The sequence below is a fragment of the Mobula hypostoma genome, chromosome 8, assembly GCF_963921235.1.
Source record: "Mobula hypostoma chromosome 8, sMobHyp1.1, whole genome shotgun sequence".
Classification (NCBI taxonomy): domain Eukaryota; kingdom Metazoa; phylum Chordata; class Chondrichthyes; order Myliobatiformes; family Myliobatidae; genus Mobula; species Mobula hypostoma.
Genome location: NC_086104.1, coordinates 102,980,861 through 103,007,565, shown reverse-complemented (window position 1 = coordinate 103,007,565; position 26,705 = coordinate 102,980,861). Strand labels below are relative to the sequence as shown.

Here is a 26,705-nt window from a genome sequence, read left to right as displayed (position 1 = left end):
TTAGAATGCACGGTAATTATGGGAAAGATTGAAGGGAAGAAAGCAAAAGGAAGGCAAAGACAAATGATGATGGAGACAGCAGCCAGAGAACTGGAAATGAATACCAATGAATTGATCCACTTGACCCGGAACAGGAGTGTGTGGGCCATGGCAGTCAAAGCTCAATCTGGGCATCACACCTGATGATGATGATTGATACCAAGTATGATAATAAAATTGAACTAAATCTCTGAAATCAGATTGACGACTCCTCCAATTCCTTGAAGCCACTCGTTGAGTTTTGAAAGGGGTTTTAAAGGGAGTAAATGAAATGCACAATGTCAAAGGCCACAGAGAGCTTTGACCTACTGAGAGGTGCAGGGGTGCAGTACTGAGCATCGCCACTAGATGTCTCGACATGATCACAATCAGCTTTCCTCAGAGTCCAAATAAAACCCAAAATGGGCAAATCATATTTCTCCAAAATAATATCCTTTCCTCCAACAATAACAAATAAAGCGATCAAAAGATTAGGCTTAAAATTTACTTTAAAAAGTACCTAGAAGGTTTGAAACACTTCTCTCCAATAGTTTTCAAGAATTGGACATATCCAAAACATATGAATGAGTGAGGCTTCTCCAATATTACATTTATCACAATGAGGAGATATATCCAAATAAAAGCGAGACAACTTATCCTTGGTCATGTGGGCCCTGTGGATCACTTTAAACTGTTGGAGAGAGTGGTGAGCATGTAACGATGAAGTGTTACCCAATTTAAAAATTTCATTCCAAGTTTCCTCAAAAATTGAAGTCTATAAGGCCTGTTCCCAAAGATTTTTAATTTTATCTGAAAGAACAGTTCTTATTCCCAGCAATATATTAAAAATATTAGATATAGATGCATTATAAAAAGGTTTCAAATTAAAAATTACATCTAGTAGATTCCTATCAGGACTTTTAGGAAATGTACATACTTGAGACCGTTAAAAAGTGTCTTATTTGTAGGTATCCGAAAAAGTGAGTTTTGGGTAAACTATATTTAGCTGACAGTTGTTCAAAAGAAAGGAGACTTCCCTCCACAAACAAGTCCTGGAAGCGTTTAATACTTAATCTATCCCATTCCGTAAAAGCCACATCTGTCATAGAAGATCTGAAAAAATAAATAGAAAAAATGAACTTGAAAGCGAAAATCTCAATCAGCCAAAGTATTTTCGGAATTGTTCCCAAATTCTCATGGTATGTTTAACTACCAGATTGACAGTTAACTTACTCAGGGATAAAGGAAGTGAGGATCCAAGAAGAGAAATAATGGAACATTTATTAACAGAGTTAGCTTCTAAAGAAATCCACATCGGACAATCCTCACGATTAATGTAATATAACCAAAATGTAAGGTTACGTATACTAACTGCCCAATTATAAAACGTAAAGTTTGGTAAAGCTAGCCCTCCATTCATTTTAGTTTTCTGAAGATGAATTTTCTTTAGTCTAGAACGCTTATTTTTCCATATATAGGATGATGTAATAGAATCACGAGAATCAAAAAAAAACATTTAGGGAGAAAAACAGGTTCCTGAAAATGATATATAAATTTAGGTAAAATTTTCAGTTTAATAGAATTAATTGGACCAAATAATGATAATGAAAGAGGTGACCAATTTGATAGTGTCCATTTTACCTAATTCAATGAGGTAAGAAATTTTTCATTAAATAAGCACTTATAATTTTTAGTAATTGTTAAACCTAAGTAAGTAAATTGGTTTCTTACAATTTTAAAAGGAAGGTTAGAATTAGTTGATCCCAATTACAGTATTCAAAGGAAAAAGTTCACTCTTATGTAAATTCAGTTTATAGTCTGAGAACTGGCTAATACAGGAGAGTAAAGAAAACGCATGGGATACCGACTTGGCTGCAGGCTGGTGACTTCGGTCCTGAGCTTGGCTGCAGCTGTCCCTCGTTTGGTTCAGTTAATCATAAGCACCTGATTCCCATCTTTGGGCTTGGAATATAAGTAGCCTTGGGGTTGAGTGTGGGCTGCTGGTTTGTCTTGTCAGTTGCCCTTGGGGTAACCTGCTGATGGAAGGCTAGTGAAACCATTTGTGATCTCTAGGCCTGGTTGGAGGACCACCGCTTCATAGTCATAGTCATAGTCTTAGAAACATAGAAACATAGAAAATAGGTGCAGGAGTAGGCCATTCGGCCCTTCGAGCCTGCACTGCCATTCAGTATGATCATGGCTGATCATCCAACTCAGAACCCTGTACCAGACTTCCCCCCATACCCCCTGATCCCCGTAGCCACAAGGGCCATATCTAACTCCCTCTTAAATATAGCCAATGAACTGGCCTCAACTGTTTCCTGTGGCAGAGAATTCCACAGATTCACCACTCTCTGTGTGAAGAAGTTTTTCCTAATCTCGGTCCTAAAAGGCTTCCCCTTTATCCTCAAACTGTCATAGTTATAGTCATACTTTATTGATCCCGGGGGAAATTGGTTTTTGTTACAGTTCCACCAGAAATAATTAAATAGTAATAAAATGATAAATAATTAAATAGTAATCTGTAAATTATGCCAGGAAATATGTCCAGGACCACCCTATTGGAGGAGTTGTAAAGTTTGATGGCCACAGGTAGGAATGACTTCCTATGACATTCTGTGTTGCATCTCGGTGGAATGAATCTCTGGCTGAATGTATTCCTGTGCCCAACCAGTACATTATGTAGTGGATGGGAGACATTGTCCAAGATGGCATGCAACTTGGACAGCATCCTCTTTTCAGACACGACCATCAGAGAGTCAAGTTCCATCCCCACAACATCACTGGCCTTCCGAATGAGTTTGTTGATCCTGTTGGTGTCTGCTACCCTCAGCCTGCTGCCCCAGCACACAACAGCAAACATGATCGCACTGGCCACCGCAGACTCATAGAACATCCTCAGCATCGTCCGGCAGCCAAGCTCCAAGAACCCAAACCTCGAGGATCCCGCAGCCAAGCTCCAAGAACCCAAGCCTCAAATATCCCGAGCCAAGCACAACACCCAAGTTGCCAGCCTGCCGCCAATCTCAACACCCAAGTCGCCAGCCTGCAGCCGAGCTCAAGACGCAAGACCACAGCCTGAAACCCTGTCATGTCCTTGCCTGGTTCTGGGGTCCGAGCCCGAGGCAAGACGCAGGTTCTGGGTCCTTGTCCAGTCTCGGGCTCAGATTCGTAGCCTTGCCTCCTTGTCCATGGTTTCTAGCCCTGGTCCCACTTTCCCTAGCAGTAGTCTGCGTTCTTGTCCCTGCTCCTGGTCTGAATCCTGTCACATCCCTACTCTAGTCAAGTCCTGTTCCTTGTACTTCAGTGTCTGTGTCTTGCACTTGTGTCCGTTCCCAGCACCCCATTGTGACAATTTATAATTAACTACAGAATTTGTTGGGAGGAATAACTGCAAAATTTAAACTATAGTAATGTGCAGGAATTTACTCGGACCTGGGTTGGATCTGCTGTGCTGTGCTGTGCCCTGCAATTAGTTCATAAACTTGCACATCGTTGCTTCTGCGGATCAGAAGAGACCATGTACCTACCACGTGTACATGGAGAGTGCGAGGCTGCAGTCCCAATTTGCATTTCTGAAGGGCTGCTCCTCGTCTTGTGCTCGCATTTTAGCCTGACCCTCTTCATATTTGCTAATGCAGTTCGGTGGGGTGAAAGGAGAGAGGAGGATGTCTCAGTAAACTTGCTCTTTGGGGCTGGCCAGGGTAGCTAACGGGTCCTGGAGACTGACTGCCCGGGAATTATCCGGGGTGTGTGGGTGCCCGGGTAACCCTGGAGGAAAAGCACGCCGTGACCTCGGATACCCCGCAAGTGTTCCGGGACAGGGGTTAAATAGCATCCCAGATCAGGATGGGAACATTTTAATTTAGTCTGTGTCAGTTAGTGTTATTGTCCCTAGTGTTTATGTTGTAGTATTGTAGTGATGTCGAAGTTCCAAGAGACATAGTTTTGTAAATAACAGTAATTTTGTTTCTCAGAGGAACAGAGAGGGTAGGGCCAATCCGACCCACGTCGACGGGCGGGGGTGGATATTGAGCCACTGTCCAACATGACCCAGGGGGCCTTTTCTCATCTGACCTGACGTTGGGGGAGGGGTCCATTGTCGCGTCTGACCTGACGTTGGGGGAGGGGGTTAGATAAGGCATTGTTTAGTTTTGAGACGAGTCAGTGTCGTTGGAACTTGTGGGTGAGGGGAGACGTCGTGTCTAACCAGACGCCGCTGGTAAAGAGAGCGATTGCACTATCCGACCCTGCAGTTGAAAGGAAAGTTACTGTCCGGCCGAATTCCGAGAACGAAGAAGAATCACAATCCAGTAGGTCGCCAGAGTTGTGAAAAGTCCACCGTCCATCTGATCCACAGGTGTGAGGAGAGTTACTGTGTTGTCTGAGGGAAACCAGATTGATTGTTGAGCCCGACCCCAAGCGGGGAAAACCATCGTATCGACAATCGACGAGGAGTGGGCTGTTCCGTTCCTTTCATCATTATTGTCTGTGGAGAGTTGTGGTAACTTTCAGAAAATGGAACTGGGCGGATCTCTTCAGGAACTCGCCCTTCCCAGTCTGTTGGACAGCCATCGGGAACGAGAGGAGGAGAAACCCGAGACCAGCGACCATCTCGCAAAAGAAGGGGCAGACGGCAAGGTGAGCGCCAGGAGAAGGGAGTCCGTAAGAAGAGATGTGGTGTGTGTGTGTGTGTGTGTGTGTGTGTGTGTGTGTGTGTGTGTGTGTGTGTGTGTGTATGAATCTGGATTAGCGGGCATATGGTGTTGTGAGAGGTGGGACAAATGTGTGTCGCTTTCTGTGGAGCGGAGTGGGCTGAGTTAGAAGGTTCTGAGAGGCAAAGAGAGAACAGAAAAGGTTGAATGGAAGAGGAAAGGAATCTTTCTCCCACGTTCGAAATGCTTCAACGTTGGTAGGCTGGCTGATAAAGTGAGATGGTTTAATTTCACAGGAGATGTGCAGGGCAAGTTTCTGTAAATAATCGATATTGTGAGAAAACTCTGTAATGACCTGATGGAAATCATCAGGGTTTCAACTAATATCTGTTTCATTTAAGGAGATCTGTTGTCCTTTCTACAGTCAGTCTAACCAGTCCCAGCCCAACACTGAATGTGGGACTGGACACTGACTGTACGAAGGATAACAGATCTCCTACAATCAAACAGATATCAGTTGACACCCAGTCAGGGTGGATGACAAATGCTGACATCGGACAGGGACATAAATCGAAGCACGAGTGGGCTGATTGGTCCTTTGTGCTGCTCAGCCTGGTAGGAATCTCTGATGGTGGAGAGGGACGTGTCAGTGATGTATCGGCTGAGTCCACTGCTCTCTCCAGCTTTTTCCATCTCTGAACATTGATGGATGTTACAGCCAGATGCACTGTCATATTGGTCATACCCATCTGTGGGGGTCTCATCAGATAAACTAAAGGAGAATTAAAACCTTGACCAATTCAGGAGGAAATTGAGAGTTTGCAGTGCATCATGTAGTGTTTTAGTAGTTTGGAGGCACTTTAATCCTGGGTGTTTTATGATGCACCTTGACGTTTGTTTGAAATCATCAGAGCTTCAACCAGAAATGGACAGAGTTCTTATTCAATGGTGTTAATCGGTTCAGTAGTGTCTATATTTGATAGGCAGAACTTAGTTAACCTTGTTCTTCTCTTCTTCCTGCAAGAAGGCCATCACCGCCTGGGCTCAGCAGCCTGTTTATCATTCATATGTTTGCGGTCCCCAAAAAAGAGGGTGATATAAAAGTCGAACTCCAACCAACAGTAAAAGATGCTGAATTTCAAAGCAAAGTTGTCCCGTTGAAGAGCATTGGGATGATGCAAAGGCCAGCACCTCGCAAGACCCTGATCTGGGGCAAATTGAAAAATCATTGGAGAAAGTCAAGAGCCCCGGGCAAGGGGAAGGAAAAACCTGGTCAACAGCCGCTTGTGTGCCTCTGAGGAAATTGTTATATGGCAGGAAGATGTCCAAGAAAGGAGGCAAGGTGCAGGAAACAACAGCAGAGAGACTGGTTCCATGGGCAGATGCCATGGCAACCAGCATTATCCAAGAGGCACTGAAAGAGGCTGCCCATTGTATGATAGAGTTGGAATCAACCACCTCCTCCTGCCAGAAGCTGGCTATCCCTGATGCCCAAGCTGAGAGCTCCAGGCCAGAGCTGGACATGTCTGCGGGGGAAGGTGCAGAAAAAGTGGAACCAGGCACCTCCAGGGAGAAGGAACGACCACAGCTGAGTCAGCAGGGGAAGACTGCAAGCCGGCCTCTGAGAGTGACAGTCTGCAACGGAGAAGATTCCACTTCTCTGGAGTGACCTGCTGGCTGCGAAAAGTCAAAGGTAAATGCAAGCAGGGTTTTTTCCTGAGAGTGTATGGGACTAGCACTAGAGGTCAGGGGTTAAGGGAAATGTGAAATGTTTAAGGGGAATATGACCGAATACTCTCTCCAATCTCTGACGGAATTTTTTTACCCAGAATGGTGAGAGTGTGCAACGAGCTGCTGGCAGAAGTGGGTGATTGTGGGTTTGATTACAACATATAATAACATTTTGGATCAGTACACAGTGGGAGAGGTATGGAGGGTAATGGTCCAGGTGCACCTCAATCGGACTCAGCATAATAATAGTTTGGCATACACTAGGTTGCCCGAAGGGGTGGTTTCTAAGCCGTAGGTCTCTTTCATTCAAACACTGGTAAATGCTGTCTCTAGGAATCATTTCCAATAGTATCCTCTCCAATAGGAACCCAATGAGTTTAAGGCAAGTGTCTTGGAAAAACCGTTTCCCCGTCCCTTGCATTCCAGGTGAGTGATCCTGTACAGAGGTGAAAAAAATGCATCATAGCTTTGAGTACTGTTTCTGAGCAGAGATTAGAGTGAAAGCTCACCAATCTCTTTTTCCCTCTTCAAACATTTGAATTACTGTTAAACATTAATGTGCTATAGTCTGATCTGAAGCAAAATTGAAAGTTGCTTTGAGAAGTGAATTATAACTGTGGAACTGATGTGTGCATGTGGTTACATTTGTAGACCTGCTCATTCCAAAAGAAGTGCTGAATTAAGGAGTGGTCACAGGAGGCAGAGGAACGGCTACAGGACTCACCTGGGCCGCTTTGAGCACATCTTCAAGGAGAATGGTCGCAGAAAAGTGGCATCCATCATCAGAGATTGCCATCACCCAGGACATGCTCTTTCTCACTGGTGCCATCAGATACAGGAGCCTCAGGACTCAGGCTACCAGGTTCCGATGCAGTTATTGCCCCTCAACGATCGGGCTCTTGAAGCAGAGGAGATAACTTTACTCGTCGCATCACTGAACTGTTCCCACACAAATGGACTCACTTTCAAGGGCTCTTCAGCCTGTGTTCTCAGTATTTATTGCTTAGTTATTATTATTATTATTATTATTATTTATATTTCTTTTGTATTTGAAGCATTTGTTGTATTGATTACAATTTCAGGATAAATTTTTATAAGACCAACAGAAGCCTTGTCTTGTAGATTTGTAAAAATGGTAATCAATCACAGTATTTTTTAATCAATGAAAATCTTTTGGAGTAAATGATAATTCATTTTACTAAAAGTTAAAGTAACATTTCTGCCAAAATTAGACATACAATTCCATATGATGAGTATGCAGAGTGACTGAATGTCACAATCCATGTAATATTTGAAATGTTTTTAAAAATGGGAAAAATGCTTTCTGATTTTTTTCTGTTCCTTCTCCTTTCACATATGCTGAGAATAACTGGGTAAAGACTTCTCTAAATGCCTCAAATCCATGTACAGCCCAGACTTCTACAGTGCACTGCTACCTGTGGATGAGCACAGATAAAACTCAGCTGAGAGACAAGTAAACTGACATCAAAGTTTATTCCTTGATTTTGAGACACTCAGCACCCGAAAGTTGCTTATTTTGCATTCCACGACTGATCTTAAAGTCATAGTTTACTCAGCCCATAGCCCTCCAGTCCTTTCCTGTGCATTTCGCTGTCCAAATTAACTTTAAACGACAACATCGAACCTGCCTCAACCACTTCTGCTGCAAGCTTGTTCCACACAGCTACCACTCTCTGAGTAAAGAAGTTCCCCCTCATGTTACCCCTAAACTTCTGCCCTTTAACTCTCAACTCATGTCCTCTTGTTTGAATCTCCCCCACTCTCAATGGAAAAATCCTATCCACGTCAACTCTATCTATCCCCCTCATAATTTTAAACACCTCTATCAAGTCCCCCCTCAACCTTCTACGTTCCAAAGAATAAAGACCCAACTTGTCCAACCTTATCCTCTTTTATATTCATCTTCATTAATCATTATATTTTCCCAGCGTGCGGTGTAAAGTGAGTCCACGGACGGAAGATTGGTTTGTGTGATGTGCTGCGCCGTGTTCACCATCTTCTGCAGCTTCTTTCGGTCTTGGACAGGACAACTTCCATACCAGGTTGTGATGCACCCTAGAAGAATGCTTTCTACGGTGCATCTATAAAAATTAGTGAGGGTTTTAGGGGACAGGCCAAATTTCTTTAGTTTTCTCAGGGCGTAAAGGCACTGTTGGGCCTTCTTGGCAGTGAATTCTGCTTGGTTTGACCAAGTCAGGTCATTTGTGATATTGACCCCGAGGAACTTAAAGCTTTTGACCTGTTCCACTTGCGCACTACCGATGTAAATTGGGTCATGCGGTCCGCTACTCCTGAAGTCAACAACCAATTCCTTTGTCTTGCTGACGTTGAGGGATAAGTTATTGTCTTCGCACCATGCCACCAGGTTCTTAATTTCCTCTCTGTACTCAAACTCATCATTACCCGAGATACGGACTACAATTGTTGTGTCATCAGCAAACTTATATATTGAGTTTGATGGAAACTTGGCTACACAATCATGGGTGTACAGTGAGTACAGCAGGGGGCTGAGTATACAGCTTTGTGGGGTACTGGTGCTCAGAGTGATTGTAGAGGAGAGCTTGTCCCCTATTTTTACAGCCTGGGTCCTGTCTGTGAGGAAGTTGAAGATCCAGCTGCAGATCTGAGTGCTAAGGCCCAGGTTCTGGAGCTTAGAAATCAGTTTATTTGGAATGATGGTATTAAAGGCAGAGCTGTAGTTAATGAAAAGGAGCCTTACGTATGTGTCTTTATTCTCCAGGTGTTCTAAGGAGGAATGTAGGGCCAGAGAGATGGCATCTGCCATTGACCTGTTGCTCCGGTAGGCGAATTGCAAAGCGTCGAGGTTGACCGGTCGGCTGTGGTTGATGTGTGCCACAACCAATCGCTCGAAGCACTTCATAGCAATTGATGTCAGAGCCACAGGTCGATAGTCATTCAGGCATGCCACCTTGCTCTTCTTCGGCACCGGGATTATCGTTGCCTTCTTGAAACGAAAAGAAGGAGGGAGAGAGAAACCGGGGAATTATAGGCCGGTTAGCCTAACGTCGGTGGTGGGGAAACTGCTGGAGTCAGTTATCAAGGATGTGATAACAGCACATTTGGAAAGCGGTGAAATGATCGGACAAAGTCAGCATGGATTTGTGAAAGGAAAATCATGTCTGACGAATCTCATAGAATTTTTTGAGGATGTAACTAGTAGAGTGGATAGGGGAGAACCAGTGGATGTGGTATATTTGGATTTTCAAAAGGCTTTTGACAAGGTCCCACATAGGAGATTAGTGTGCAAACTTAAAGCACACGGTATTGGGGGTAAGGTATTGGTGTGGGTGGAGAATTGGTTAGCAGACAGGAAGCAAAGAGTGGGAATAAACGGGACCTTTTCAGAATGGCAGGCGGTGACTAGTGGGGTACCGCAAGGCTCAGTGCTGGGACCCCAGTTGTTTACAATATATATTAATGACTTGGATGAGGGAATTAAATGCAGCATCTCCAAGTTTGCGGATGACACGAAGCTGGGTGGCAGTGTTAGCAGTGAGGAGGATGCTAAGAGGATGCAGGGTGACTTGGATAGGTTGGGTGAGTGGGCAAACTCATGGCAGATGCAATTTAATGTGGATAAATGTGAAGTTATCCACTTTGGTGGCAAAAATAGGAAAACAGATTATTATCTGAATGGTGGCCGATTAGGAAAAGGGGAGGTGCAACGAGACCTGGGTGTCATTATACACCAGTCATTGAAAGTGGGCATGCAGGTACAGCAGGCGGTGAAAAAGGCGAACGGTATGCTGGCATTTATAGCGAGAGGATTCGAGTACAGGAGCAGGGAGGTACTACTGCAGTTGTACAAGGCCTTGGTGAGACCACACCTGGAGTATTGTGTGCAGTTTTGGTCCCCTAATCTGAGGAAAGACATCTTTGCCATAGAGGGAGTACAAAGAAGGTTCACCAGATTGATTCCTGGGATGGCAGGACTTTCATATGAAGAAAGACTGGATGAACTGGGCTTGTACTCGTTGGAATTTAGAAGATTGAGGGGGGATCTGATTGAAACGTATAAGATCCTAAAGGGATTGGATAGGCTAGATGCAGGAAGATTGTTCCCGATGTTGGGGAGGTCTAGAACGAGGGGTCACAGTTTGAGGATAGAGGGGAAGCCTTTTAGGACCGAGGTTAGGAAAAACTTCTTCACACAGAGAGTGGTGAATCTGTGGAATTCTCTGCCACAGCAAACTGTTGAGGCCAGTTCATTAGCTATGTTTAAAAGGAAGTTAGATATGGCCCTTGTGGCTACAGGGGTCAGGGGGTATGGAGGGAAGGCTGGGTTCTGAGTTGGATGATCAGCCATGATCATAATAAATGGCGGTGCAGGCTCGAAGGGCCGAATGGCCTACTCCTGCACCTATTTTCTATGTTTCTATGTTTCTATGAAACACAAGAGGATCTTAGACTGAAGCAAGGAGCGGTTGAAGATGTTAGCAAACACTCCAGCTAGCTCGCTTGCACAGGCCCAGAGAACCCATCCTGGGACGCCATCTGAGCCCGTCACCTTCCTTGGATTTATCTTCAGGAAGACCCTTATAATGTCCTCCTCGGTGACGATGAATCTCGATGCCGCCAGGTCCAGTTCATCCGGAGGGAGCGGAATATAGCCCAAGAGCTCCCAGGCATTCCTTATATGGTAACCCTTTCATTCTTGGAATCATTCTCGTGAATCTTCTCTGAACCCTCTCCAATGTCAGTATATCTTTTCTAAAATAAGGAGCCCAAACATGCACACAATACTCCAAGTGTGGTCTCAGGAGTGCCTTATAGAGCCTCAACATCACATCCCTGCTCTTATATTCTATCTCTAGAAATTAATGCCAACATTGCGTTCACCTTCTTCACCACCAACTCAACCCGGAGGTTAACCTTTTAGCGTATTGTGGACAAGGACTCCCAAGTCCATTTGCATTTCTGCATTTTGAATTCTCTCCTCATCTAAATAATAGTCTGCCCTTTATTTCTTCCACCAAAGTGCATGACCATACACTTTCCAGCATTGTATTTCATTTGCCACTTCTTTACGCATACCCCCAAACTATCAAAGTCTCTCTGCAGATTCTCTGTTTCCTCAACACTACCTGCTCCTCTACCTATCTTTGTATCATCAACAAATTTAGCCACAAATCCATTAATCCCATTGTCCAAATCATTGACATACATTTTAAAAAGTAGCGATCCCAACACCGACCCTGTGGAACTCCACTAGTAACTGGCAGCCAGCCAGAATAGGATCCTTTTATTCCCACTCTCTGCTTTCTGCTGATCAGCCAATGCTCCACCCATGCTAGTTACTTCCCTGTAATTCCATGGGCTGTTATCTTACTAAGCAGCATCACATACGGCATCTTGTCAAAGGCCTTCTGAAAATTAACCCACTGTTTCCCCCCACATTGATACTTACATTCAGAGTCAGACACCAAAGTTTAGTTTAACTGCATTCTTTATTTCTACTTAACTGTAAGTGTGTGATTCTGCTGTTTCACGCTGTTGTGTCCCACAGCCCATTGTGCCGCTGGGCCCTAAATGGAGCAGATGTGCTCGAGTTGGATTTATTGTGCCTTTCCCACTATACATGGTGCAATATTCAATTTCTTTAGTAATGGAGATGTGTAAATGTGTATATATTGTTTGTGTACCGAATTTAAGGTAGATACGTCTGTTTATTTTGTAATATGACTCTAATTCATGTGTAGTCTTAAATATACTTTCTTGGTAATTAAAGATGGGATTTTCTAGTTTCTGATAAACAGGACTCATTACCCTCAGTATGGGAGAGAGTTTGGGGCTGCCAGGACTTCACACTGGATAACAATAAATACAGAGCTATTATTTGCATATTACTGTATTTGTCAACGTGGAGTGGAGAGGAGTTTGTCGATCTGGCAGGAGCAAATAGTGTTTGGAATGTCAGGAGTGGAGTGCTGTGGGAGGGGTGGGGGGCAGGTAGCAGAGACGGAGTGCCAGGGATGGAAGGTGGTGCAGATGCAGACACACAGTCCTGAGACACCACAAAAGGTTACTTGATTCCAAACAATTGGTACTAGATCATTACAGAATGTCTCTCTGGTGCTTCCCGCTCCCTCCCCTCTCCCCAACCATGATTCCCCTCTCCCTGCCCACTTCCCACTCAATCCACATTAGAGACCCATATCAGGTTTATCATCACCCATATATATCATGAGATTTGTTTTTTTTTGTGGCAGCAGTACAGTGCGATACATACAATTACTACAGTACTGTGCAAAAGTCTGAGGAACCCTAGCCATATACATGTGTGTGTCTATGACTTTTGCACTACTGTTTGTAGGCACAACCCTCCTTGCCTATTGAGTGCCGATTCCACCTCCGCCCCCACTTGCTAAGTGAAGGTCTCATGCCACTTGATTTTGAAGAACCATCTTGCACCCGGCAACCATTTCTGTTGTTACCATGACATCCCAAGGCTTCAGCAGTGTCATTGTTTCGCCTTTCTAAGGCTGCAGCAAGATTTTTAATCTCTCTTATACTCCACAAAATGAGAATAAAATTGATGCAAAATTATCTCCCACAGGCAATGCACTCAATGTCAAAAGGTATTCTTTGTGTCAACAGAAAAAGGCAATCTTCTTCTCTGTGTCAATCAGCTTCCAAATGTTGCCACTCAGCATTCATAGCCATGCTGCCCCCTCTCAGTTTCCCTGCTCCTCATCAGATGCCCTTACCCCTACCACTGTCCAGAGCCCCAGACTCTGCCCTAAGCTGACTCTCTGGTTTCTAACCCTGCTCCACTCAACATACAAATAATGGTTCCTCATTCTGCTTTCAGATTTTAGAAGACAGTGCTGCATTCTAACAACCCAGTTGTGTGATACACAGCCCTATAGAAGCAGTGCAATGATCTATAATGCTGAAATGATCAGGGAATAAGGAGGTTAACGACCATTGTCATTCTTCCTCAGCCGAGATATTTGATGGATGAAGAACAAGTCTTCTTCGTCAGTCTGCAGAAAGTCATGCAGGAAATTCAAGGGAAACCTCTTCACGCACAGAGTGGTGACTGTTTGGAACCCATCACCACAGGGAGTGTGAGAGGTGAAGAGCAGCGATGGATTTAAAAGGATTGTTGTGGAACAGACACACTGGCAGGGATCAGCTGGGTTGAGTTGACTCCCTGCTCTACACTGGATGTGTTGTAGATGCACTAGGTACCTGGGAGAGTTTAAAATAGAATTGAGAAATGCACACAAAATGCTGGAGGAACTCAGCAGGCCAGACAGCATCTATGGATAAAAAAGTACAGTCAATGTTTCTGGCCGAAACTCTTCAGCAGGACTGGAGAAAAAAAGCTGAGGAGTAGACAAAACTACTCCTCAACTTTTTTTTCCAGTCCTGCCAAAGTGTTTTGACCCAAAACATTGACTGTACTCTCTCCCTAAATGCTGCCTGGCCTGCTGAGTTCCTCCTGCATTTTGTGTGTGTTGCTCAGATTTCCAGCATCTGTAGATTCTCTCGTTTGTGATTAAAATAGAACTGATTTATTTGTCACTGATCCAGAATATGAAACTCCAGTCCCATTAAAGGTGAACATCAGCAGAAGAAACTCCTCCCATGCCCAGTGACCAGGGTACAGAACTGGGTGTGATGAGCAGCAGCAATAATTACAGAGTTCAACACCGACAGTCACTTTTCAACTTGCCTCTGGATTCAGCAACTGTGATGGTTAAACATCCAGCAAGCAGCTTATTTAAACTTTCTCCCCAGTGTGAACTTGGTAGTGTGTCACAAGGTTAGATGATCAAGAGAATCCCTTCTCACAGTCGGAGCAGGTGTGTGGTCTCTCCCCAGTGTGAACTCATTGATGTGCATTCAGTTGAGATGTGTAAGAGAAACCCTTCCCTCCTCCTGAGCAGAGGTTTGGCCTCTCCGCAGTGTGAATTTGTTCGTGAGTCAACAGATCAGATGACTGAGTGAATGTCTTGCCACACATGGAACAGTTGAAAAGTCTCTCTCCCTTGTGAACTCACTGGTGTGTCTGCGGGTCGGCTGAGTGAGTGAATCTTCTGTTTGACACGGAGCAGGTGAACAGCCTCCCACTGGTGTGAATTTTCTGACGTATCATCAGTTTGGATGACAGAATGAATCACTTCTGTCAGTCAGAACAGGTGAACCCTCTCACTGTGGTGTGATCATGCTGATGTATCTTCAGGCTGGATGACGGAATAGATCCCCTCCCACACACAGAGCAGGTGAATGACCTCTCCCCAAGGTGAACTCACTGGTGTGTCTGCAGGTTGGCTGAGTGACGGAGTTTCTTCCCACACACGGGACAGTTCAAAGGCCTCTCTCCCCCATAGTGAACTCACTGATGTGTCAGTGGTTCAGCTGAGTGAGAGAATCCCTTGAGATTCTCATACACAAACTCTAAAAGACTTGCAAAATGCATCAAGGGGTGAAGGACAGCATTTCAGATGAGATGATTTTAGTTTGTATGCTGAGATCTGACATCACAGTGAGGTTCAACACAATGGAAAAACAATTCCTCATTTTCCAGCTGGGCTCAGACATCCATACTGACCATCAAGTTCTCTGACTACATTTCTGTCTGTATCAGAATGGGACATTTCTTTGTTTTTAATCTGTGACTTGGCTCACTTTGTCTCTCTCCATTAGTATTATTACAAGTTCTGATCACTTGCCACAGTGCTACAAAGAGCATATGATATTACATGGCTGCTCTTGGAGATTTTCTAATGACTCTGACCACCTCCCCACCACCCCTGTGCCAAATGACAGTGGTGACCTTACAGGTTACTTGTTACAGGACAAAGGTGGTATTATTATGTACCCAGAGAGAACCATACAAAACATATGTAGTCTTGAAGAGCTTTTGCCTTTTCCATGTAGGCTGCAGCAATTTTGTGCCTAACACCTAAATGTTCCTGTAGTAAAGCTTGGGGCTTTAAAGATCTTTGCTCCTGGCCAGCCCACTGGCAACATTTGACAAGTTCTCCAGGGTAACCTTCAGAAAATAAAGACAGTCACCATAATTATCAGTCTTGCCTTCAATGCTATTCTTGAAAGCCCTCATAAACGAATGATACTGCCATGGCTCACTATTGAAGATTTGAAACTCTCTTTTAGGCAGAGATGCAATCCGTTGTTGTAGCACTATGCTTGTTATTTCCTTTTGTGTTCTTGTGGCCTCAAGCCTGGCGTTTAGACCTTTATTATCTGAAACATGAGTGTCTTCATACTGAAAATCAATGTTCTCAGAAGCACCTTGTGTTACTGGACATGGCAAAGGTTCAGAGTACCTCCTTGGTGCAGGCTGAGAGTCAACTGCCCCTTGGGGTTTAAACTCGTGGCTCTTAGATATTTGTTCCTTAAATATATTCACTTTGCCATCGAGTTTGTCTCTTCAAAACTGTTCCCTGTTTTCTGCTTGGTCTCTTCGAAACTGTTCCGTCTGTTTGCCAAGTTGTGTTTATCCTGCAGTATCTGTTGCATTGCGTGTAACTCAGTTAAATCAGCCTTCATTTTAATGTGTCGCAGTGTCGTATCAGAAGCAGGGTGTGCTCTGCTAGTGGCTAGAGAACATTTTGCATGCACATTAGACATGCTGTCTTCAACTGTGTACATAGTCACAGCCTGTTCCTTGTCTTTGTAAATATTTTCATTTCCCCGGGAACTGACCTTCAGCATCGCATCTTTGTTTATTTTCTCTCTTAGTTTTGGCTTCACAGTCACAGCTCCCAGTTGAACTCATCTTGTCTTCCAAGTGCACCAAGCAGACTAAACAATAGCAGTTAAATTTTCAGCTTTTAATAACGGAAGCAATTTAGTTCTTCAGCTTTTCACCAGAACCAAGGGTTGAACACTTCGGGCAAACACCACGACAGAGTTTTCCTGTCCACCAGTTGTACACAGCAAAGGATGACCATTCAAACCTGGTTTCAAATCCAGAAACCCACAGCGTGAATCAACAAAAAGTTGATAATTGCCACAAGCTGCTCCTGGCTGCGGTGTTTCTCTTCTAACTTCTCGGACACATCCAAAGGCTGATGTTCGTTTGGTATAACTGTCAAAAACTTTTCCTGACACAAATGTAGAGGCAAAACTAATCCAATATCAAAACAAAACAATTGCTTTTTGCCTGTGACTGTAGGGGTTGTTATACTTGCACGATGCACCCACAGCTCTAATGATTGTTCCAAACATCAACCCCTTTATTCAAACCTTTATTAGCAAATAGCAAACTTGCAATTGATCATAATTGAGCATTATTCGGAGGTCAGCAAAAGATATGACCTCTGCCAGTCTCAAGCTTCAAACTGCAACAAAATAAGGAAGAATTCCCTTTGCTTTTACCACATCCCCACTCATGTGAGTAGTTACCATAACAAATGCATAGCACAGATACAAAGCAGGTAGAGAACAAATACATTGCTCCTACATGCACTATTGATGCACAAGGATTACACAAGTGCGCTGAGAAAATTCAAGCAGTGGTGGATGCCCCAAGGCCAAAAGACATGCCACACCTGTGCTCCTTTTCAGCGTTTGTCAATGACTATGACAGGTTCCTGCCAAATCTGGCTACTATGCACCACTGCTTGAGTTTATTACTACATATTGGGGAGAAATGGCAATGGACAAAGCAGTGTGAGCTGGCTTTCCAAAAGGCAAAGGAAATAGTGACCTGTACTCAGACATTATGATCCGAATTGTTTAGTGAAGCTTGCCACACAGTTTTGGACACCAACACGTCCTGAAGAAACATGTCCAGAGCTGTCTGAACCACTTCCTGCAGTCCCAGAGTCAACTCTTACCACAATAGAGGCCTCAGAAATTCACAGCCACAAATCTCATCTGACAAGCAGAGTGATTCCCCCTCGTCAGGAAAGGCATTATCCCACAACAGTAAGAAAGCCTCTAGAGCCACAGCAATTAAATCTTTAGGTCTGAATGGGACAATTTAAAATTTACTTTGCTGTGGATGTCTACGAGGGGTGATTGATAAGTTCATAGCCTAAGGTAGAAGAAGTCAATTTTAGAAAACCTAGCACATTTATTTTTCCTACCTTTACACACTTAGTCCAGTGGTCTTGGAGTATACAGATCCCTTCTTTGTAGAAGTCGGCGTCTTGGACCTCCAGCAGGTGGTCCACAGCAGGTGTGATTGACAAGTTCGTGGCCTAAGGTAGAAGGAGATGAGTTATTAACTTCAAACTTTCTGCATTTTCACTCAAAGAGTTGAAGTGCACGTGCATGTAATGAGAGCGGTATAACTCATCTCCTTCTACCTTAGGCCATAAACTTATCAATTGCCCCTGCTATGGACCACATGGAGGTCCAAGAGGTTCTCGTTACATTCACGTGCAGTTCAACTCTTTGCAGGAAGTTTGAAGTTAATAACTCATCTCCTTTTACCTTAGGCCACGAACATATCAATCACCCCTCGTATATAGTGTGTGTGATCAACCCAGCCAGGGTTGATCAGGCCTGGCTTAATTTATCCCATGGACAGGATAATGAGAGGCCTGTAATTCTGAGGGTAATGATATTTTTAAACATCATTACCTGGCATCTGTATGCCTGGGATTGCATGGGTTAAATTGACAGTGTTTAGTGGGCATTCAATATCACTCCACCTGAGTTTAGTAGTGACTTGTTTTCTGTGGACCCATCTTGGGTTTAACTTACTGGTTCTCTCTCGCCTTTTGGGTATCTGGGCTTTTTTATTGGCATTTCATGGAGCGGGTTAGGGTTAGTGTTAGGTTGAGAGTATTCGGGCAGTGGGCGAATCAGCCCTCTTGTGCTTTTTGATCTCGTCACTCGAGATTCAATTTCACGCAACCCTGCCACTTTGATCTGGCCCACGTCTTCATTAACCAGGTCCAACACTTGCCTTTCTTGGATCTTGCCCCTCCTGACACAGGTCATCGGGTTTGTGGGGGTGTGGCCAGGGTTAACTGGGGTGTGCCGAGGGTTAGACATGTGGTTTTGACCAGATTAAGAGGGGAGTCAGACAAAATAACAAATGAGGAGGTGTTGTGAAAAGCCGGAATAAGAAGAGAGCATATATCATCAATCAGAAAGTGGCAGCTGGGATTTCTGGGCATGTACTGATGAAGGAGAAGCTCAAACATGTTGAATGATGTAAAATTGACAGAAGAAAATGTCATGGTCGATAGTACATGGCATTCAGGAGTTACATCAAGGAATGGACAGGCAAAAAGTTTTGAACTTCTCAGATCAAAACGAATGGAAGACCATGATTGCCCACATCAAACAATACGACACATAATGATGGGGGTTGGATGCAAAGAGGGCACCCCAGAGGCAAGGAAGAGGAAATATGGGTGTCCCAGGGACTTGAGGGGGGGATGGCACCCCAAAGAGGGAGTAGAAGGGAGAAGGCAGCATACCACAGGAGTAGGGGTGAGGGGTGTCAGGGCAACTGAGAGATGGAAGGGGGAAGGCTATTTGTCTATTTAATATCCCAATAATATTTGAGTAATCTTGTATATATATTGTTTGATTAAGCATTCTTTGTTTGTTCAAGTAATTCATGTATGAAGTACAGGAATGGCATATGTCATCACATCACCATGTGATATGTGCATGCCTTGCTTAAAGTAAACATGAAGATAGATATGCATTATGGACTCTCCATGTTTTCTTTTCAATTACTTTTAAAGTTTTGAAGTACAAAACATAATAGTCGTCCTGTTCCCCCTTCTCCCCTTACCCCCACCCCTACCCCATCTCTGGGTTTTCATCTTCCAGCCACCCCTGCCGTTTCTGGGACACCCCACCCACACATTAGGATCATAACATTCCACCCACGGTCTCCCCCTCCTGTGTCGACCCCTTTCCTCTCTCCCCTGTCTCTATGTCACCCCTTCCCACTTCTCATTCCATTTCTGGGACTCATCCTTCCCCACTCACATGTCACCAGTTCTCGTATTCTCCATTCCCCACCTCCTTATCTCAGAATCTCCTCCATCCACCTACCCTGCCTCGGGGCCTCCCTCTACCCTGCCTCTGAGTCTCCCTCCTCCGCCTATCTCTGGGTCCTCGCTCTCACCAGGTGCCGGGTCCCTCCTGAAACCCCCCACCCTGTCACTGTGTTAGCCTCTCCCACTGCCCCTATTCTCTGGGGCACAACCTTTCTTCCCTCCTCTAGCCTCAGTCTGTTTCTGGATGACCCATATCCTCCCTCACCTGTCCAGTCTCTGTCTCCCTCACCCCATTCCATTCCCCACATCCCCACACTCATCTACACAACACTCCTGACATTCCCCGCGTGGGGCTCCTCATAAACCCTCCTCATCTCCGGGGCAACGTCTTCCATACTCATAGTGGAATGCCCCATTCCTCCTCCTCTCACCCTCAACTCCAACTCTGGAATTCCCCATTCCCCCACCTCCCACACCCATCTCTGTGATTCCTCATTCCAACCTCCTTATCCAGCACACCACTCCACCTATCTGACACACCTTTCACTCTCTGTCTCTCTGATGCCCTTATGGAGTATGAGATGCCCCCTTTTTTCACCACACACTACTCCCCTGTCTCTGCAATGCTTACAAGCTATTAACAATCTTTGGGATTGTTTGTTCCAATTCTACCCGCCCCTCCATCTCTGGGTGCCTCTTCCCGCTGTGCCTTATGGTACCTCAATCCCCACTCCTTCCCTACACTCATCTATGTAACACCTTTTTCTCATTCCCATCTCTCGGACAATCTCATCCCACTGTCTCTGGAATGTCCTCTTCTTCCTCCTCTCTCGTTCTTCCCATCTCTGGACACCGCATACACCCACCCTCATCTCTGGGATGCCTATTCACACTCTCCCCATCTCTGAGACTCCCACTCTGCCCCCTGCCCCCACTTGTCTCTGGGTCACCCCCTTCCCTGCACCTAACCTTTGGCTCTGAGTGGTCCTCTTCCCCCTTACCATCTCCATTTGTATACACAGACACACAGGCACACAAACCCCAACAGATTTACACTCATACGCATACTAAATCATATGCAGTCACTGCCACGCATGAACACGCCAACATACAGGCAGAAACACACACAGACTCACCGATGTTCAATGTTTAAATGAGGTTTGGATAGATACGTGGATGGGAGGGTTATTGAGGGCTATGGCCCAGGTGCAGTCAATGGGACTAGGCACTTCAAATGATTTAGCACAGACTAGATGAGCCAAAGGTCCTGTTTCTGTGCTGTAATTTTCTATGAACCCAGGACTTTATGTTGGTGCAGTCACACACAGATTCTCTCCAAGCCCAGTGGCATTTCTGGCCTCAGAGCCAGTTGATGAAGAAAGCTCTCATGAACACATCTGACAAACTTTCGCAGTATGTGAGTCCCAGTCAATGTGTGGAAAGTTAAAATCATCGACGACCACAACCTTATGTTTCTGGCAGCTGTTTATGATCTCTCTATATATTTGCTTTTCTAAATCCCGTGATAAATTGGGTGTCTATAATATACTGTAATCCCATTAATATGGTCATCCATTTCTTATTCCTCAGTTCCAACCATATAGCCTCATTAGACAAGTCCTTCAGTGTGTCCTGACTGAACACTGCCATCTCTACCGCTTTAATCCTTCCCACTTCATCATTTCTAAAATAATGGAACCCTGGAACACTGAGCTGCCAGTTCTGCCCCTCCTGCAACCAAGTCTCACTAATGGTGACAATATGTTAATTCCACCTGCTGATCTATACCCTAAGCTCATCTGCCTTTCCTACAATACTCCTTGCACTGAAATATCTGCAGCTCAGAACATTAGTCCCACTATGATCAAACTTCCAATTCTTGACACTGTATGTAGGTTCAACAACATCTGAATAAATATGCCACACTTCATCATGACATCTCCGTGGATGAGCGTGTGCCTTTGAGGACATGCTGGACATACTCAAACCAAAATCCATGGATGAACCAGAAGATTTACAGTCTGCTGAGGGATAGATCAGTGGAATTCAAACCAGTGATCCAGAACTACACAAGAAGTCCAAGTACGATCTTCGATAGACTACCTTAAAAGCAAAAAAAAAAATTCAGATTGATGTTAGCAACAGAATCAGGTGCATGTCAGAATTGATAGTTACAAATAAGACACAACAGCAGCTGTATCACAATAGGAGTTTGAGGAGTTGAGGAGATGAGTTAATGACTTCAAACTTTCTGCATTTTCACTCAAAGAGTTGAACTGCACGTGCATGTAACAAGAGCTGCATAACTAATCTCCTTCTACCTTAGGCCACAAACTTATCAATCACCCCTGCCGTGGACCACTTCTACAAAGAAGGGATCCATATGCTCCACAACTGCTGGGCTAAGTGTGTACATGTAGGAGGGGTCTATGTGGAAAAATAAATGTGCTAGGTTTTCTAAAATTGACTCCTTCCTTAGGCCCCGAATTTATCAATCACCCTTCGTGTATGTGGAGGATGAGAGAGAAGTAGAGATCGGAAGTGTTGCAATCAAATTACCAAAAACGATGACTGCAGGTTCAGCAGAGCTTGTTGCTATAGCTTTTGTTGTCAGCCATCCAGACAGAAATCCTTCCGGAGCAATCAGTATGTATGCTTGTAAGAGTTTATCTGAATATTTACCATTATGGGAATCTAGAGGTTATGTCTCAGCCGAAGCAAAACCTTTACCATCAGCACCCTTGTTGAAGTATATAATTGAGAAGGCATGAGGAATCACTTAGGGAGGAAAAATAAAGGTGACAGCTCACTTAAAGACATCCCCAGAACGGAACAGGAAGACTGATGAGTCAGACAAACTCAGAGCAAGATGCGGGGTGAAATGGCATCCAGATATAGAGGGAGTTGTGATAGAGAAACCAGCAAACAGTACACCTCAACGGATAGAAACAGGATCCGGAACAGCGAAGGTACACAGAGGAGAGAATCCAGAGAAGTATTGAAAATATCCAGGAACACAGATATGGAATGCCTCATAAGCTAGATTTGTGGTGCCAGAGGGTGAGAGAAACCAGTTTATATATTAGTACCATGACATTTTTCGGCATCAGGGAGCAGATAGAATTATGGAACAGTTGAGGAAACTGTGTTGGTGGTCGAGAATGTGGGGAGAAATAGAAAATTATCATTAGCATTGGTTAATTTGTGCCCAGTTTCACCCAGGTAAATTGATTAGAAAAGCAGTTTTAAGACACACATACCCGTAGAAGGACCATGGGTTAATTTGCAGACTGATTTTGTAGGGCCTTTACCTCCATCTCCTGAAGGATTGAAATATATCCCAGTGATAGTGGACACATTCACAAAGTGGATCAGGCTTTCCCAACTAGAAAAATAAAACAGCTAAGGTGACAACCAGGATTTTGTTTCAGAGAGTTTTTAATCCATTGGAGATTGCCAAGGAATCTAGAATCCAATCAAGTTCTCCACTTCACTGCACAGCTGATGCAAAATTTGATCGAAATATTTGGGGTAAAATAGAGGTTCCACATCCCTTATCAACACCGATCCAGTGGAATTGTTGAATGGATAAACAGGACTTTGAAGACAATTTTGGCTAAAATGGCTAAACAGTACAGGACCACACAGGTCACTGTCTTACCACGTGTCCTTATGATAATCCGTAATAATCCATAACACCAAAGCTTCTTCATACACCACATTAAGAAGGTAGGGTTAAGGGAAGGCAATCTCTACAATCACCTAAGCCAAGGCAGAGACAATGGAAGTGAGAAACAGATGGGAAACAGCGTTCATTGCCAGATGTTCTAGAAATAAAGCAGGGGATAGAAGAGTTGTATTTACAGGAGAGATCAGATAATTGGATAAGTCCAGAAACCGCTCTTTATGTTTTTTTCTTTCCAGGTATTCAGAACTGATTGGTGTCGGAATACTACTGATCAGTGGCCTCATAATCGTCGAGGGCTCCATTAAAAGTTACATGTTCTACAATAAAGTGTATTATTGTATAATTGTATATTCATCTGGACAGGTGCAAGGTATGAAGATTAGGTTAGTAATGGATGGACCATTCACAACATTCATGGAGATGTCTATTTGGATTCTATCAGATGCCTTGGTAATAGTAGACTGTGTGGGTGAGGAAGGTAAAATGGTAGTATGAATTTATGAAGAACTGAGACAAGACTTAGTAAATTAAATGAGACTGATATCTGTTGATAATCATAGCCGAGTAATGGTAATCTGGGGAAAGGATGGGAGTACTAAGATAATGGTAAGAAGTCATGTTTTTTTTGGATCTTGCTTCAGGAAAAATTGGGCTTATAACTCAAATACAACTTCATTGTGAATGTCATGGTACTGTTGATGTAGACACAGATTAGAAACGAGATCATGGGTTACCCTGTGCCCCAGGCATCTCAATCCCAGTTGCTCTGCGGCCCCAATATCTTCCGTATATACCTTACCCCATGGTGGAGTCGACGACAACTGATTCCACACCCATTATAGTCGCAACTGTTACTAGTCCTTTATGTGAGGAGATTCAGACTGATACAAAGGGATTAGGACTCATATTAGAAGAAACAGAATGATGAATTATTCTAGAACCAGGATATAGAATTATTCCAGTTCAGAATACATACCTTGCATCTGTCTTCAGTGTGGAAGACACTAGCAGTATACCAGAAGTTTGAATGTTGAAAAGCCTGAAGGTTGATAAGTCACCTGGACCAGATGGACTACAACACATGGTTCTGAAAGAGGTAGCTGGAGAGATTATGGAGACATTAGTAATGATCTTTCAAGAATGATTTGATTCTGGACTGGTTCCAGAGGACTGATAAATTGCAAATTCATTCTACTCTTTAAGACAGGAGGGAGGAAGAAGAAAGGAAATTATAGGCCAGTTAGTCTGACTTCAATTGTTGGGAAGATGTTGGAATCTATTAGTAACAAGGGACATCATAAAATAGGCCAAAATCAGCATAGGGAAAATCTTGCCTGACATATTTGTTGGAATTCTTTGAGGAAAAAACAGGCAGGATAGACAAAGGAGAGTCAGTGAATGTTGTGCATTTGGATTTTCAGAAGGCCTTTGACAAGTTCTAACATGGGAGTACAGGAAAGGTACTAGCATGGATAGAAGATTGGCTGACTGGCAGAATTCAAAGTGTGGGCATAGAGGAAACCTTTTCTGGCTGGTTGCCAGTGAGTAGTGGTGTGCTGCAGGGGTCGATGTTGGGACCACTTCTTTTCATGTTGTATGTCAGTGATTTGAATGAAGGAATAGATTGGCTCTGTGGGCAAGTTTGTGGACGATGTGAAGATAGGCACAAATTCCAAACTATAAGAGCCAGAGGTCGTGGTACATATAGGTACCAATGACATAGGTAGGAAAAGGGATGAGGTCCTGAAAGGAGAATATAGGGAGCTAGGAAGGGAGTTGAGAAAAAGGACCGCAAAGGTAGTAATCTCGGGATTACTGCCTGTGCCACGCGACAGTGAGAGTAGGAATGCGATGAGGTGGAGGATAAATGCGTGGCTGAGGGATTGGAGCAGGGGGCAGGGATTCAAGTTTTTGGATCATTGGGACCTCTTTTGGCGCAGGCGTGACCTGTACAAAAAGGACGGGTTACACTTGAATCCTAGGGGGACCAATATCCTGGCAGGGAGATTAGCGGGGGCTACTGAGGTGACTTTAAACTAGAATGGTTGGGGGGTGGGAATCAAATTAAAGAGGCTAGGCGTGAGGAGGTTAGTTCACAACAGAGGGATGGGAACCAGTGCAGAGAGACAGAGGGGTGTAAAGTGAGCGTAGAAGCAAAAAGTACAAAGGAGAAAAGTAAAAGTGGCAGGCCGACAAATCCAGGGCAAGCATTAAAAAGGGCCACTTTTCAACATAATTGTACAAGGGCTAAGAGAGTTGTAAAAGAGCGCCTGAAGGCTTTATGTGTCAATGCAAGGAGCATTCGTAATAAGGTGGATGAATTGAAAGTGCAGATTGCTATTAATGATTATGATATAGTTGGGATCACAGATACATGGCTCCAGGGTGACCAGGGATGGGAGCTCAACGTTCAGGGATATTCAATATTCAGGAGGGATAGACATGAAGGAAGGGGAGGTGGGGTGGCATTGCTGGTTAAAAAAGAGATTAACGCAATAGAAAGGAAGGACATAAGCCGGGAAGATGTGGAATCGATATGGGTAGAGCTGCGTAACACTAAGGGGCAGAAGACGCTGGTGGGAGTTGTGTACAGGCCACCTAACAGTAGTAGTGAGGTCGGAGATGGTATTAAACAGGAAATTAGAAATGTGTGCAATAAAGGAACAGCAGTTATAATGGGTGACTTCAATCTACATGTAGACTGGGTGAACCAAATTGGTAAAGGTGCTGAGGAAGAGGATTTCTTGGAATGTATGCGGGATGGTTTTTTGAACCAACGTGTCGAAGAACCAACTAGAGAGCAGGCTATTCTGGACTGGGTTTTGAGCAATGAGGAAGGGTTAATTAGCGATCTTGTCGTGAGAGGCCCCTTGGGTAAGAGTGACCATAATATGGTGGAATTCTTCATTAAGATGGAGAGTGACATAATTAATTCAGAAACAAAGGTTCTGAACTTAAAGAGGGGTAACTTTGAAGGTATGAGACGTGAATTAGCTAAGATAGACTGGCAAATGACACTTAAAGGATTGACGGTGGATATGCAATGGCAAGCATTTAAAGGTTGCATGGATGAACTACAACAATTGTTCATCCCAGTTTGGCAAAAGAATAAATCAAGGAAGGTAGCGCACCCGTGGCTGACAAGAGAAATTAGGGATAGTATCAATTCCAAAGAAGTAGCATACAAATTAGCCAGAGAAAGTGGCTCACCTGAGGACTGGGAGAAATTCAGAGTTCAGCAGAGGAGGACAAAGGGCTTAATTAGGAAGGGGAAAAAAGATTATGAGAGAAAACTGGCAGAGAACATAAAAACGGACTGTAAAAGCTTTTATAGATATGTAAAAAGGAAAAGACTGGTAAAGTCAAATGTAGGCTCACTGCTGACAGAAACAGGTGAATTGATTATGGGGAGCAAGGACATGGCAGACCAATTGAATAATTACTTTGGTTCTGTCTTCACTAAGGAGGACATAAATAATCTTCCAGAAATAGTAAGGGACAGAGGGTCCAGTGAGATGGAGGAACTGAGTGAAATACATGTTAGTAGGGAAGTGGTGTTAGGTAAATTGAAGGGATTGAAGGCAGATAAATCCCCAGGGCCAGATGGTCTGCATCCTAGAGTGC

The 26,705-nt window shown here is 44.0% G+C and overlaps 1 long non-coding RNA gene across 2 annotated transcripts; it reads left to right on the top strand.

The window, feature by feature from the left end:
• Positions 1 to 4,192: 4,192 nt before the first annotated feature.
• LOC134350809 (uncharacterized) lies at positions 4,193 to 8,368 on the top strand. 2 transcript variants are annotated; one of them, XR_010018990.1, is made up of 3 exons: positions 4,193 to 4,659; positions 5,701 to 6,366; positions 7,056 to 8,368. It is a non-coding gene; the product is annotated as an uncharacterized LOC134350809 (long non-coding RNA). The 2 variants fall into 2 exon arrangements; XR_010018989.1 differs by having other exon boundaries at positions 5,698 to 6,366.
• The last annotated feature ends 18,337 nt before the right edge of the window (positions 8,369 to 26,705 follow it).